This window comes from Pseudopodoces humilis, chromosome 2, assembly GCF_049639895.1.
Source record: "Pseudopodoces humilis isolate 2021_Gansu_Grassland_sample_001 chromosome 2, ASM4963989v1, whole genome shotgun sequence".
Taxonomy (NCBI): Eukaryota; Metazoa; Chordata; class Aves; order Passeriformes; family Paridae; genus Pseudopodoces; species Pseudopodoces humilis.
The window spans coordinates 21,103,150-21,120,182 of NC_142201.1; positions in this window are offsets into that span (position 1 = coordinate 21,103,150).

Here is a 17,033-nt window from a genome sequence, read left to right on the forward strand (position 1 = left end):
AAGCAGCTCACTCCTTTCTGGGAAGTTTTAACTGAAAAAGTGAAAAAACTACTATTTGAAAGCTTTGTTCCATTTTTCAGGAAGGAGGTGTCAGATTTTGTATTGGGCATTGTCATCCAGGAGTTGGTAGCAGAGGGGGGACTGCAGTGCTGGTCTCTGTGAGCAAAGGCCAGGGGCTGCCCCACGCTGGACACTCCCAACATTTCTAACCATGCTGCTGGTGATGCCTTCAGGAAACATAATGAAGAAAGGGCAAAACGCTTCACGGCAGAGTCTGTGAGAGAACGGAGTGAGAAGAAAATAAAAGTGTGAGAAATCATCCCACAGACACCAAGGTCCGTAAAGAAGGAGGGAAGGAACTGTTTCAGGTGCTAGAGTGGAGATATTCCTGCAGCCCATGGAGTGGCTGAAGGGAAATAGGCTATCCCCACTGCAGCCTGTGGAGGACCCCATGCTGTGGCAGATGGATATTCCCTGAAGGAAGCTGCAGCTCAGTGGAGAGACCTTCCTGGAGCAGGCTCCTGGCTGGAGCTACAGCCCATGGAAGGGAGCAGGGAGTGTGAGGAAAGACTGAGAGAGAAACTGTTATGAGCTGACCATAACTCCCATTCCCCTGGTGCTGCTCAAAATGAGACAAGGTCAGAGAATTATGGATGATGGACTGAAGTAAAGCCTGTCAATAAAGGGTGGAGGGAATTTTTCTTTGTAACTTCCCATCCATATCTATTTTACTTTTAAAGAAATTAAATTAATTTTCTCAAGTTAAGTCTGTTTTATCTGTGACACTAATTGCTACAGGATCTCTCTGTCTTTGCTTCAAAACCGTGATGTTTTTCATCCTTTTTTCTCCCTCTGTCCTGTTGAAGAGGAGTTAAATTGTGTCTGCGTGGGTGTGTGGCCATTGACCAAGGTCAACCCAACACAGTAGCAAAACAGGTTTTCAAAACTATATTTTGAAATTCTTGAAGGAAAAATACCTTCTTTTACTTGGAAACATAACTTTATGCAAAAATAAGTTTTTTAATTTTCTTTATTATTATTAAGGACACAATATTTTATATGTGTATATAATATTTAATATAATAATTTTATATTTAATAAATAATTTTATATTTTTATACCTAAAATCTTAGCATGTTCAATTTTTTAACTGTACAAGTGCATTTTCTAGCACAGGGATCCCTCTGGCATCTCTCACAGTTTTCAGCAAAACTGACTTATCTATGCACAGCAATATGGGGGTAAATGCTTTTCATCGTAGGGCATGAGCATTTGCTGAAGTCTACCTGCATCACTGGTCCATAGAAATTCAGGTTAATTTGTGGTGCCTAAAAAAATAAGATCCACAAGATGTAAACAGTCCTGGGAAATGGGAATAAATGGGGCCTGAGCACTCATCTAGCATAAGCACACACTAATTTTGGAGGTGCTGCACCACATTTCAGATCCTTACCTGCACCACTTGGAATCGAAGAGACAATCTCATCATTATTTGATTTTACAGTGTTCTCAGAAAGTTTGTCTAAAAATTTATTAGCATTTTTTTTTCAAATTTTTTGTACTTTAAGGGCTTTCAGAGATGTCTTCCAATAATATTAGATATTCACCTTTGTCAATATAGCCTCTCTTCTTTTACAAGAAAATCTATACAAAAGATTTTTGTCCCAAATGTGAAACATAAGCAAAATTGTATTAATCAATGTTTCCAGCAGAGTAGAGTGGAAGCTGTTTGTCATTATAATTCATGAGGGGACATTGCTTGCCACTATTGAATGTCAGTCAATATTTTCCATGAGAAGTCAGTGAGTTTTTAACACTGTAAAACCAATGATGATCGTGGCTGAGACTTAAGAACCACATTGAATGAAGGGAAAAATTAATATCACACAGTTCAGTTTGATTTGGTTTTCACTTACCTGTGTAAAACAAACAAAAAAGAACATTTTATTATCTGGTCAAAGGGGGATTGCATAACATCCCATATAGGTGTCAGATGCTGTGTGTAAAAATATAGGTTTGGCCATCTGGAATCTACTTGTTAAAATTTCTTTTTAAGCTTGGGAGGAGGCTGTAATTCCCTGTCAGACCTGTGCAGGAAAAACGCTGAAGGAACTCGATCTCTCCCTGCCAGACTGCAGGAGCAGCATGAGCTGTGCAAAAAGCTGCTCCCTGGGATGCTGCTCGAGGTGGTGAGACTCCCTTTCCCTGCTTTGGGAAGGAGGCAATATCAGATTTACCTCTGCTGAAGCAGGAATAACTGGAAACTAAAATGTGATTTGGGTTACAAAATCTCTGCACTTTGTTACAAACTGAAAATTGGGCCCTAACCATTTAAAGAGTCAAATACTGACCTTGAAGTTAAAATTCTATCCAGATGAAAGACATCTACACTTCTGCAGGTGTTAGGCTGTTCAGTCTGTCTTGACTGCAGAGTGAACAAGACAGAAGTCTATTGATTTAGGGAATGAAAGCTATTTTCATAGCCAAAGCGTGTGAGAATTTATTTTTACATGAAAGCTCCCATTCTGAAAAAAACCAGCAAAATCTGTAGAAGTTTATGGAATTCATCACTGTTGCCTCCAGTGAATATTGACTCAGTATTCAGTGCTTTAAAATACAGGGGTTTTATATGCTGATTCAGTGGGTTCTGTGAATGATGATTGAGAGTAATAAATTTATAAATGTGATGAAATTTATGGACAGAACTTTTGATATTTTCTCCAAATCCACTGAGGGAGGAAGAAAAAGGAACCAGTAATGAACCTTTTCATCAGGGCTGAAAACCAATTAATGGGTCTTAAAAGCCTCTTTAAGTACCATTGGTACTCTTTAAGTACCAATTTCTGTACCTCTTTAAGTACAGAAATTTTCTGTATTGCATTTTCATATGCCTCTTATTCAGAGTCTAAGAGGCAAAAGATTTTACTTCTTAACTAACAAATAGACTTTACTGTTTTAACTTAATCTCTTAGCTAAGATAAAATATTTTGGTCCTCTCAGTTGTGGAGGTCCTGAAAAAGTCACATGTTAAAAAGAAATTCTGGTGTATACGGCCTATCACTTTCTAAGAAAGTCACTTCCAAAGCCAATCAAACAGTCAGAAGCACAAGCCATTACAAACCCTTATAAACAGTTGTGCTCCTATTACTGGTCTCTTGCAGGATTCATTTTTTCTCCCCTAGACATAGTTCAACAGAGTAATGTTTTCTTAAAGTACAACACTTATAATATTTGACAGTTGCATTTGCTGAACCAGAAGGAATTAAAAATATGGAATTCAAAAGTAGCAATCTGGAAAACTGAAAACATTTCATTTGGTTTTATTTAAAGGCGCTGCTTAGGTATATTTAAATGTTTGCTTTGGTAAGGTTGAAATATTTTGTGTTGATTTTATTGACAAAATGATTGCATACATTAATATAGAAGTCAAAATTATCCAATTCTTTGAAGTTATTGAAACAGATTATTAATATAGTTCTTAGATATGTGTCAATTAACTAGATATTCTTGTAGAATGAATTGGTTTTGCTGAAATGGCATTTTCTGATGGAAAATATAACAGTAGAAAAAAGACAGCCATCTCTTTCTTCTGATACATGCCATTTTTAAAATTGTGTCATGTGATTTCAGTGCCCTGGTGTATCAGTGACAGTCCTGTGCATTCTTAGTGACTGCACACCTGAACTGGCTAAACTTTACAATGCAATATAGATGTGATAAAAGCTCTGTCTGCACAAACCCCCCATGTTTTCCCTATTACATCATAGCTTTTTTCAAAATCTTGCACTGGCTGCTGCACTAAACGTCTTAATTTCATAGGCTATGCTTAGTGCATTACGACTGTTAATATTAGTGAAGCTTAAAGTGAAGTTTAGTGAAGTGTAAAAGTGTACCTCAGTACTCTTCAAGTAGTGACCACTGAGGCTTTTTACTTCAGGCATTATTAGGCTTTAAACATTTTTTCTTCACTTTACCTGGAATTAGATAATTGTGGCTTTTATATTGTTATTTTGAATAACGGTGCACCTTTTATTAACTGCTTAAAAATATAATTTTAAATTATATTACTGCTGCTAAAGTGTTATTTATAGACTAATTAAGAAATGTTATAGTTATGAGAACTCATGATTTTGTACTACAATTTAAAAATACATAAAATACTATTTAAAAATAGTAATAAAATGTTATTTCTACACAATGTTTAGACTAAATACTATAGAATATAAATGTTCTAAAAGTTTTGGTATGAAACCATAGAATCATAGAAAATCTTGAGTTGGAAAGGACCTACAAGTTTCACTGAGTCCAATACCCAATGTTTTCTCTCTGCCATGCTTTTTATTAAACAAACCCAGATTTTGGATTTCAGTTTTAATTTACATTTTTATTTGAGATACAATATCTGTTAAATTCTCATTTAATCCCATTTAATCTTTTCTGTATATATATAAAATGAATAGTATATTTACATATAAAATAGCATATTAGTATATATGTAAATGAAAATTATTCTTGACTAAAAAATGCCTATTAGTCAAGAAGAATTATTGTGCTGAAAAATCTCTATAACCTTAGTTAGAAATGTGCTAATAATGTTTTCCAAATAATTTATTCAAATAATTAATTAATTTTTATTTAAGAAAAAGAATTATCATGTTGTATTATTTATTTATTCCAAGTTCATCTACAGTGCTGTAGGTCATCAAACCAAATTTCACCTATCTAGTAATCAGCTATGATGATAGGATTGACTGATCCTATGCACTTGTACAGTATTTTGCTCTATACAAGCATTCTCTGGATGAGGAATCATCTGGTGGGAAGATCTCAGTGTGTTTTCAATCCATTCAGGGCCTTCCAGACACCTATCTCAATGTCGGCACCAGCAAAGCAAAGGAGAACTGGGAGATGAGCACTTTTGGAGCCTCAGATCACTCAAAATAACTCAAACATTTTGAATCCTGGTGACGGGATTTGCCATGATCAATTATCACCTTAGAATATTACCTTAGTGATAAAAATTATAAACCCAAATTATATCCCTAATTCACATCTGTGCTCTAACAGCTTCTACATTTCTTCCTGTCTATCCAGGAACTGATACCTTGAAAATACCAGAAATAGCCAGGACTGGTTTCATCCTGCCCTCATGTTAAGAGCCATGTACTGGGTTTGCACAGCAAGGTTCTTGTAGTAGTGGAGGGGCCACAGGGGACCTACAGCAGCAAAAGTCAGCTGCTCTGGGAGGGAAAGGGAATGGGAAGCCAAGGGTGAGAGCAAGGCAAATGGGCAGTGGCAACCAGAGTCTGCTCTCACAGTATGCACGTAAGAAAATGAGGGCAAAGTTATTAGCCACCCTAGATTGCTGATGTATTCAGTTTGTGTGACCAGGTTTTGGTAGTGAGGGCAGGGACGGCTTCTGTGAGAAGCTGCCAAAAGCTTTCTCTGTGTCTGACAGAGCCAACCCCTGAAAACTCCAAGGCAATGTGCCTCTGGTCTAGACTGGGCCAATCAGAAATGGTGATAATGCCTCAGTGCTAATATATTTAAAATAAAAAAAAAGTTATCGAGCAGATGTAACTGCATCCAGAGGAGGAGGGTGTAAAAACATATGTGAGGAACAACTCTGCAGACATCAGGTCAGAAGAAGGAGGGGCAGGAGATGCTCCAGGTGCTGGAGATGAGATTCCCCTGCAGTCTGTGGTGAAGCCCATGATGAAGCACCTGAGCCCCTGCAGCCCATGGAGGTCAACAGGGATGCAGAGCTCCACTTGCAGCCCATGGAGTGACACCGCTCTTCGGCCCACTGGTGTTCTGGCTAGCTCTTCGGTTCTTGGCCGATGGCAGTGCCAAGAGTGGGGAACCGTGTGGGGACAATATCTCCCAGCACAGAACCTCCAGAGCTCCACGCACCAGGGCTCTGTGAATCTCAGGGTGTCAGAGGTCATGACGGAAGGATCAGAGAGGACTCAGTCTCTTCGACTTCCCAGGAACAAGTTTAATGTAGGATAAAAGGGAACTGGAACGAGGGTGAGGGCTGGGACAACGAGAAGGGAGCTGAGCCGAGACTCCCCGAGCACCTCTGTGCCTCGGGTTTTAAGGACAAGGGGCGGTCAGACCATGAACCAATGGGAATGCCGCGAAGGAGGAGTCGGGGGAGTGGATTACAATATTAAGGGCCAATGGTAAGGACGCAGGGGAGGTGCGGCAGCTATACAATCAATGGGGCGTCGAGGAAGGGGTGATGGGCAGGGAAGGATCTAGAGCAAAGGGTTGGGTTTACACAGACAGACAGGGATAGGGGGCAAGATAAGGGTGATGGATAGGGAACTCTCTGGAAAAAGGGGAGGGATTGACAATGACTGATAACCGGGGACAAACCATTTTTGGGACAACCGTGGAGTAACTGGGATATACCAACTTGAACTTAATAAACCTGAGCAAACAGGCGGCAACAATGGAGGACACCCATGCCAGAGCAGGTGGATGCCAGAGAGAAGACTGTGACCCTGGGGGAGGCCCATGCTAGAGCAGGGTCCTGGCAGGGATCCACAGAGCCACGGGGAGACAACCCCATAAGGGAGCAGGTTACTTGGTAGAACTCCACACTTTGGAGTGTCTGAAGGCTGTGTCTGAAGAACTGCACCTCATAGAAAAGTGACCCACCCTGCAGCTTTCTGGGGAGGACTGTTGCCCATGAGATGGACTCACACTGGAGAAGTTCAGCTGTCTCCATGGGAGAGACCCCACATTGGAGCAGGGGAAGGACTCCTCTCCCTGAGCACCAGCAGAAACAACATGTGATGAACTGACTGTCACCTCCATACCTTGTATCATTGCACCTCCAGGAAGAGGAAGCAGACCTGAGAAAGAGGGAGGGGTGGGGGGTAGGGGGCTTTTAAGGCCTTATTTTACTTCTCATTATCCAGCTCTGATTTTCTTGGTAAAAAATTCAATATCTCTAATTTAAATCCGATTTGCCCGTGATAGTATTTGGTGAGTGATCTCTCCCTACCCTCATCTCATGAACCCCTCATTATATTTTCCTTCCCTTGTCCAGCTGAGGAGGGGAGAGATAGAGAAGCTTTGGTGGGTGTCTGGCATCCAGCCAGGGTTAGCCCACACAGCTGAACAAATCTGTAGTGACATGACAGGTCCAAGGCTAAAGTATATCAAGTTGGTAAGTCAGAGCAGGTTTGTCAAGGTCTTCATCCCAGCAGTTTGATCACAGGTTACCCAGACGGGTACTGAGAAAATGCCACCAGTCTTGGCTTTTTCTCCCTTAGGCAGCCCTTCAGCTCTCTCTCGACAGCACTGTATACTCAAGTAACCCATAAAACCTCACGTCCCATATTTCCAGAAAAAAATACTAATTTTGTCAAATAGAGCACAAAGGACCCAGGGGAGATTCAAGACAGAGTGCTTCTCAGGACAAACATGGGTAATTTGCCTTACACAAGACCAACTTTAGCAAGCACGGATGGGAATCAGTTCTTGCCACTTGATTTCAGGGTCATGGATTGGTCATCTTCTATTTAGCAGAATTGACTATGTTTAGTTCTTTGGTGGTTGGCAAGTTGAGCTGTCATGAAACAAGGAAAAGCTTAGATATATTCTGCCTGTACTTCTTCAGAAGGTTTTTTATAATTGATATTGTTTTGCTGAAGTAGTTTAAAGTAAAAAAAAATCTGATTAATCACAAAATTCAGACCAGTTGAAATTTTTTTATGCAGAATTTCATTGGAATATGAAATTAGTAATTTATCTGTCATTACATCAGCACAGTATAGGTTCTCAAAGCATGCATTTCTAAAATTGATCTAACCCTGTACCAGGCTACTTTTAATTCCATCTCCTGACAAGGTGTTCCCCATATTGCAAGTCCAAATATTTTATTGGTAATGGTTTGAAAGCATTATTCTATTATTTTTGCCACCTTATGTCAGACAAAACTGTGGATCATGAAGTAAAAACAAGTGAATTACTTGATGTGTATTACAAGGGCACTAGCCATTTCAATTACATTATTGCTGCATGTCTGGAAAGGAACAAATTTTTTAGTGATATGTACCCTTAAAACAAAGGGAAAGTTTAGTTCTTCAGGCCAGAGAAATCTATTGCATTCCAGAATAGATTGTCTTGAAGTTGATGGAATAAGGTGTTTTGTCTTTTTTCCTAATTCTTCAAGCACCTAGTGACATTATAGGCATGTAAAATTGCAGTTCCTTCTTATTCCTGACTACAGGAACACCAAGTGTCTTTGATTCTCAGTTTACAGTCTGTAAGAATATGTGAGTTGCAATCTTTGAGTGTTTTGTGTTGCCCAAACACAGTAAATTTTTTTTTAAATTAAAGATATGTTCTTTTCTGAATGTCTGATAACTTTTGATAAAAAAAAAAATTGTCATCTGAGAAAAGTAGATATATTTATTTATGTTTAGACTCATATGACAGTTACATAAATCAGGCTGAAATTCCTTTCTTAGGCTTACTGAACTATTCTCCCAGACTTCCACAGTTTATAAAAGGGGTGAGAGTGAGTGCTTGAAGTGAAAGGTGTTGTTTTTGTGCTTAATAGTTCTGATATACTTTCTGCTGTGATGCTGTCCAGACATAAAAATTTAGATAAAGATTTGCTTCTTCAGCATCCTGTAGTACCAAAGTAACTTAGCTAAATTGCATGAATTAAAAATATCTTTTTAGGGTCTTTTTAACCTGAAATAAAATGGCTTAATTTGATATTTAAGGATTTTTGATTAGAAAAGACAGAGGACAGTTGATCTCTGTTGATCTATGTTTTCTCCATGCCAATCACCAGGCTATGCTCTAAGTGCTTATTTGTTTACTTCTATTCTCATTGAGACTACCAGCAAAGGATTTAATGGAATTAGAGCTAGGTCAAATTCAGGAGTTTCTGAACTCTCAGTTTTATTGCTTGTTCTTTCGTCTTCCCACTTTGAAAGGATATAAAGCTTCAAACTTCTTTTTCATTCTGACATCTTGCACAATATCTTCACCTCTATATTTCTTGTTTAATGTTGCAAATTATGTAATGCTGCATGCTGTCCACATATATTGAAGTTTGGCAGATAAAGCCAGGGACCACCTTCTTCCATTTCCTGGGAGAAGGTTGTACTGAAAACACAAGAACCATGACAATCAAAGCTCTGCAGTCATTCCTTCTTTAAAGAACTCCATATGTTTCTTAGGTAACTTGCAAGATATATGAAAGAAACACAAAGTTTATTTTGTATCTGCAGTGGCCAATGGCTTTTAAGATGACAGATGTTAATTTCTATTTAGTAGTGGTTAACTGTGACCCCATAAAGCAAATGGTAGAATAAACTTTAAATTCCTGCTTATTCTTCATAATATTTATTTTACAGATGGCAGGACAGTCTCTTTTTCAGTATATCAGACTTTGTCAGAAAAATAAGGTATTTATTGAAAACAAAACCAAGAACAAAAAGATTAATGAAATCCCTTATACAATGATCATTGAAGCAATTAATTTTCCTCTTAGATCATTCAATTTACTGTATAGTAAATTGGTTTGCCTCCAGTTAAAAGTTTTTCCAATCACAGAAATGTCAATCTAACACTTCATTGTTAGTTTAATCATTCATCAGTTAAATATTATGAGCTACCTCCCTCTTTAATGAATATCAAATACCACCTAGTCATTGATGGATACTGCTTAAAATTAGCATGTTTTTTTCCTTTTTCAACTCCTCTAGAGTGACACTTTTCATGTTATCACTCTTAACTGTAAATTCTTCAATAATCAGTTGTCTTTTTAACCAAACTTGATCCAACTGTGACTCTGCTACTAACTTTTTAATCTAGCTAAAAAGAAAACCAAAACAAAACTTTTCCTTTCTGAGAGTATATATTAAAAAAAAAAGAATTTTAATTTTTTTTTTTTTTAACATGCATCCACAATATATATGAGAAACAAAAAAATCATGGCATAGAAAGCAATGTGAACCAGTCCAACAATGTGGTTAAGAATGCTGTAAGGATGAACTATTCCTAGATGCTTCTTGGAACACTTGTTTTTGTAATTCCCTTGTTTGTTGATGAATGAGTTAGACATACATGCAGCTATGGTAAATGTATGTACCACCATATTAACTAGTGTGGGCAGAGCAGACAAGACTAATTTAGCATTTAACAGTTAAACATTTAACTTTTATGGTGGGAAAAGGGAAAAAGATTTCCTTTTGGATAGGTTTTAGTCCATTAAAAGGGACTCTTTGGAGTGCAGATAGCAGGAAGCTGTCAGGGTGAACCATTTACAAACGCTGACTTGTGCTTCAGCAGTGATGAGCAGCTCCTGCTCTCACTATTGCATCGTAATTAGCACTCCCAGAAATAGTTCACCAGAGATTTGAAGACTGCCAAGCTCTATATGTCTTGCCCTGGCCTAGTTTAGTTTAGATTTTTCAGCCAATGATGGGGAATGGTTAATGCAGACAATTCTGCTCATTAGGAATATTAGAAGTGTTAGGGGACTTTTCAAGTACCCACTGTGTCTATGAAGTAATTCATTCAGGAGACAGCTTTAAAGAATGAACTATTAATTATGTTAAAAGCAAAAGACTGAAGTGAAAAAAATTGTTCTCCTATAATTCCTTTCATTGGCTCTCGATTTTTTGGTTGTTTTAGGGTGGGAGGCTTGGATTATGTGTATAGTCCTGGTCTTTCATAGTGATGAATATGGTATATCTTTTCCCAAATAGGGATTTCTATTGAATTATGTGCAAAAATTTGCATGATCCAAGTGAGCTATATAATTATGTTAAAAAAAAAAAAGTGTGATTGCAGCAAAAAATGTCAACTAAAATCAAACAATGAACTTACGGGATCTGCTGGGGACAGAATTAAAAACTAAGGAAGCCTACACTTGTTAGTTTCTTGGGCATGTGCTTCTTCAGTGGGATGGAAGTTTTCCTGTAGGTCACAGTATTTAAAAAAATGCTGAAAAAATGTCTTCATCTAGTCAGCTGGGAAGATTGCCAGCAAATATAAGAAAATTATGTTTTCCTCTTTGGATCATATAGAAAGTAGCCCTGAAATGCTCAGCTAATTTCATCCTGTGTACTGGATGTACCCAAAATAACCACACCTCCCTGCCAGCAGCCTCCAGGGGTTGGTGGCTCCCTGGGGTTTCCCTGTGGGTCAGGGTAGAGCATGGGGATACCACGGGCACCACCCTGGGCAAAGCGCTGAGCTGGGTGGGGATGCGTCCTGTGAGTGTGCCTGGTTCAGCAGGACCATGTCCTGGCAGGGCAGGGCTGTGCAGAGCCCCTGAGAGGCCAGGGACAGTCAGGGCTGCCCTCAGGGACACAGCATGAAACCTTGCAACAAGTGCAGGTTGAACCTTGTTGAAATAAGCAACAAATTAGCATCGTAATTCAGAATCTGTTACAGAGTGAAGCTGAGGTTTGATAGGAGTCCATTTGGTGTCAGGGCTATGTGCCGTGGAAGTACACAAGAACCTTGCAGTCCAAATCTTTACAGTGCCAGCTTCTGTTTGCTATAATGCATGTTTTAGGTCTGTTTACAATCACTAATAAATACTCAGAATTTTATATGACAGCTAACATAATTGTGCATTTTTGTTGAGGATAAACTTGCAGCTAGCTAACCTTTTTGTTAGGTGTTTATCACTGTTATCCTCAAAATAAAGAGTTGTGAACTCTTAAGATAGATAATCTTTCCCTCCCCCTGCAGTGCCGTTTGAAGCAGTGATAAGTGTTAATTGGGATGACTTTCTTATCAGTTCTCAGGGAAGCATATTTATGTTTGTCCTACATAGGAAGCAGATTAAAGCTGTAATAAGGGAAAGTGGAGGGGGGATTTCCCCATCAGCCCTGAAGGATGGACAACCCCAGCTGGGGCACTGCCCTGGGATGAGGCTGGTATTTGGCTGTAATGGTCCAGATCATCATTCTCTGGGTAATCTGGGTGGATGAATCACGTTGGTTGGCATTTTGGATGGGGAGCTTCATGGTCCTTTGTGTAAAGCCTGTTTTCCACAGTGTGGAAGCTAAGTACTGTGTGTTTATATATTATTTTGAAAGTCAGTTTGTATATATGCTTGTAGCTGTTTATATCTATTTGTAGACAAAAAGGCATTGGAGTTTAAGGCTGAGTATCACTGTGTGATAAGACCAATAAACCTCTGTTTTCAGACTCACATTGCAAATTGGTATGTCTAGGCCTGCACAAGTTACAAAGACGGAAGAAAACCCAGAACTGTATAAATAAATTGTAAAAAACTCTTCATAAATCCCAGTGCTATAAACATAACTTTAGGAGGGAAAGACCAAGTGAAAGGATATAGGGGAATTTCTTAATATTAAATAGGGGAAAGTCTGAGACTCCAGATACTATCCAAACATAATCTTTTTTATTGCAAAGAGTTTAGCATACAACAAAAACACACGAACAGATTAATGCCAGCCTTTGCTTAAATGCTTGAAGACACAATTCTCCAATGAGCACAGTTTTAGAAGGGCAGATCCCTTCATTTAGATTTTCGCATGCTTCCTCTCTCTCCCTCCTTTTGTATTGTATATGACAGGAGAAGAATCAAGCAAACCTTCCAAGTTTGTCCTTAAAACAGCCTTCTTTTCATGAGTTAAGATAAAAAGGTGGGGGTCAGAAGTGACATATCTGCTTCCTATTTGTCTTTTGCAAGGCTCATGGAATTGGCTTATCAGCCATTCGCAACCAAGATAACAGGTTTACTCACAGGCTGTTATTTGGATAGGCATTGACAAAAGTGATCCTTCTCCACCTGCACCTCTTCACTAGAGGGCTTTTGACACCTAACTGAAAAAAAAAAAAAAGAATAATTTCAGTTCCCAGTTGATTCTTTGAAAATAAATAAAAAAGCTTTAGAATAAGAGAACAGTAGGAAGCATTTCTCTTTCTCTCTTTCTCTCTTTTGACCTTTTTATTTGCAGCAGTACTAAATGATGGGAAGAGATCAGAATCTACTTTGAAGCTTTTTTTCTCCCTTTCTTTTATTCTGCTTGAATATAGTATATACAAGATGGTATTTCGTGAAAAGACTTCTGAAACAGAAATGTTGAGGGCTAAAAAGCAAAACTAAAAATAGGGGGGAAAGTGAATTCACCTTCATTTTCATCACATCTCCTTCTAGATTGGTTTGTGGTTTAATAGAGCCCTGATGGGTCTTCCAGGGAGTCCTGACTTAGCCAAGCCCCTACAGCTTTGCAAAGCCACTCTTCCTGGATATCCACATTGGCCCAGGTGAAGGGAAGTGTGATTCCCAGTGGGAGAATTATAACAGAGTTTCTAACCAAGTCAGATGGCAGTGATTATTTCTGACTTCCCCCAACATCATTGCAGCCTTATGTCTTCCTAGTTAGTGCAATCTTGTGCAGGTGAAACAGCTGCTGTACATTCAATATCTGCCTGAATTTGAGCTTTTTGACCAAAGGACCTGTCCTACTTATATTTCTGGAAAGTAGGATACAGTGCTATTTAAGTGACAGGGCTGTAGAAGACATTTAATGAAACAATTAAATGATATAAATGTTCTTAATTCAAATCTTATCTCACTAAGAAACAGAAGAGTGAAAGAGTCATGTATTAATATCTGCTTTATTGATTTTAATTTTTCCTTCCTCGCCCTCTCTCACTACTTGCAATTTCAGCAATAAAATGGAGAAAAAGCAAGAATAAGAAGGACTGAGTATCTGTACTGAAAATCAAATTTTTAGATGATGTAATATAAAGTTCTGCACAATGTTAAAAAATAGTTGCATAATTTCGTTGTTGTTGGTTTCACTAAATTATTTAAATATGAAAGAACTGATCAAAGTAATACCTAAGAAGAAAAAAAGTAGTTATAATATAATAACTGATATCTCTGTTCTTATGGTACTATTGTACACAATTCAAAATATTTTGGCCATAAAGCAAATTAGTTTCTTTGCACTAAGTTTTCTCAGTATGAACTGTCCTCCTATATTACGTGAAAGAGAAACTCTAGCAGTCAGGATAACACTTTCCTACACTGAAAATATGAATAAATATTGCACTGAATATGCATATATTCATATGAATATATGAGTATTGCAGAAAATGAGTATGTGGTATGTTTTTTGTCTGGCTACAATTTTCCTGTTCTGGGTTTGCTTTATATTTTTTCTCTGGATTACAAACTGTCCATTTAAAATTACCACTAAAAATACAGCTGAAAGAGCACTGAGTATTTATTTATTTGTTTATTCAGATGCCATCTGCATCTGCATGATATTTCATGAGAAATAGTGGAGGAAAAGAAGATAATCATTTCAAGAAACAGAGAGATGGTACTATGATGGAAAGGTTGAGAGCTATAGCGATATCATGCAAATTGTGTGATTTGGACTTGACCTAGATAATATCCTCCTTGTGGAAAATTAGAAAGTTCTCACTGAATGTTGCATTCATTGTTGTTGTAAAACCTTATAAAATAAAGGGCCTTGTTACTCTTGTAAAATCATGGCTCAGGCCAGCTACTTCAGCTAAGCAGAAAAGGACTGTGGGAAATTGATTCAGTTAGGGGCAGAAAAACGAATTATATAACCATTGTGTTTTCACATTGTGGTGTATGGTGGTTGGTTGAATTATATTTATTATACTTAAGTGTAACTGATAATGGGCTAACTGCTTTAAAAGGCCTGGTTTTTGCAATAAAGGGCTCTCCTTTACACCTGCCTGGGGACTCTGAGTCACTTTGCTTTGTACATCTGGAATGTTAACAAGCCAGCGTTCTTCATTGTCATTTAGTCACAAATTAATCCTGCTTCATTAAATTATTATGGGACAATTGTTTTGGTGTTTTTTAAGACTTCTGAGTTGCTAGCAAATATTTATCTTAAATTTTGACTGGTGAAAACTGCAATTGTTTCAAGTCTCACCAACACTATAGTCACTGAAATGTACTGGTTTTGCTTTGCTTGATGAAAACACTTTGATATTTGTAGTTATAAGTCCACTCGTAAGTGGAAAGGCCATCACAAAATCAGTAAAATAATTCTTGGTTTTTTTGTTCATATAGCAGTCTTTGCTGGTGATCACAATGAAAACAGATATCATCACAGGAAACAGTTACAGTTTTTTAATTTTTTTCATCTAAAACATCTCTGCTCATGGTGAATCCTCACATAATGGATCTGGTAGCTTCACAAATGCATTAAGTAAGCTGAAATGACTGCTTCAGTTATAGGTGCTGGTGCAGCAGGCAGAATGTCTGCAGAATGTTACAGGAATAAGACCTTGAGAAACTGGTATCTCTCTACAGTTATAAGGAATTGACAAATAACTCAGAAAACTTTAAGGTAAAGCCTAAAGTTCACCTTAAGGTGAAGGTCTTTTTTAATTTTATACACTGAGGAAATGTTACAGGTAGTTGTAAAGCATAGACATGCAAAGATATTCTTACTAATGCTGGCATAGTTATATGATGAAAATTCTTCCACCCATTACTTATTAGGTTCTATGAAATAGCTTGATGAAATACACAGAATATAACCCACCTTCCATTAACTGACTTGGAATAGGGCAGGTTTTTGCTTTTCAATAGGAATCAGATTAAATGTCTATGTTGTAAGTGCTACTTACTTCTATTTTTAAAAAAATCTATTTATCTATATTCCAGAAAAAGAAATATTTTAGAACTTTGTAAGATGTTCTTACAAGTACTATGGATATAGAAATTTGCAAAGATATGTGGTTTTGTGTTTTGTATGGTCATCTCTTTCAAATTTGTGCACAGCCTTTTGACCTCAGTATTGGAATTGGATCTTTGTATACAGTGATAACCTGATATGCTTTTGTGCTAAAATAAGTTGTTTGTTTGTTCCAGAAAGGTTTGAGAGATATTATTCATACTCTCAGCTTTCCTTCATCTCTTCCTCATTTCACAATTCTGCTAGATAATTTTGATTTGCTGTGTTGCTGAAATAATCTTTGGAGGAAAAGTGAACAGTTATTGCCTATACCTTTAATGAGAAACTTCTTGTATAACATGAAGACTAATTTGGATGAACACTGCAGGTATACACAGAGAAAAAGTAATATCCTTTGCAAAGAACTACCATAAAAAGTCTTTGGGGAAGATACAATCTGTCTTGTACAGAAATAAAGCCAATTTTTTTTCCTACTCTCCCTTAAATGTAAGCTGCTTAGTGGGGTATCTCAAAAAAAAAAAAAAAAGACAAAATCTAGAGATTAAGAAGTCATATGACACATAAATCAAAAGAACAGAAGGGGTTGAGAATGAATTTGTAAAGAAGTACTTTTTAGCATTCACTATAACTGGTCTGCTACAGTATTTAACTGTTATCTGCTTTTTTTAGTTATCACCATCTTTTTGGAACATGATGGATAATTGTACTTTGGAATTTGAAAGTAAAATGTGGTATTTGCATAAAGAATTCATTTTTAGCTCAATTTCACCTTTACATTTTTACCCTCATCTTTTTAGAAAAAGGCACCTGAAACGCAAAGTTAGATTTTGTAAGGGCATATCTTATATTGCTACAAATCACAGGACCTTCTGACTTTTGAAAGGTAGGTTCCTACCTTTTACAAGATTTCTGTTCTCTGTGTCACTGTGACAGCAACCTCAGTCTGATACTATAATGCAGCTGACTATAGAAGCTGGCGCAGTATCTTTGAGGATTCAAAATTAAGGTAAAAAATGTTACCTCAAAACATTTTCAGTATTTCTAAAGAGAATGAGGGAATAAAACATAAAAACTTCAGTCTTTAAATAATACAAACTGCTGAAATATGCTCATCACACATTTAATCAACAATAGAGGCCCTTTTAGTGAGAGCAATTTATCATCACATAGACAGGGATTAAGATAGGTGATGGGTCACAGGAGAGCCTGTTTCTCTGCATGAGTCTGAAGAGGTAACTGCCCATGTGAAACATTAAGGTTGCTATACCTGAGAGATTTAATAAGGGATTTAGTAGGGCATATCCACTCCTGGATTATGCC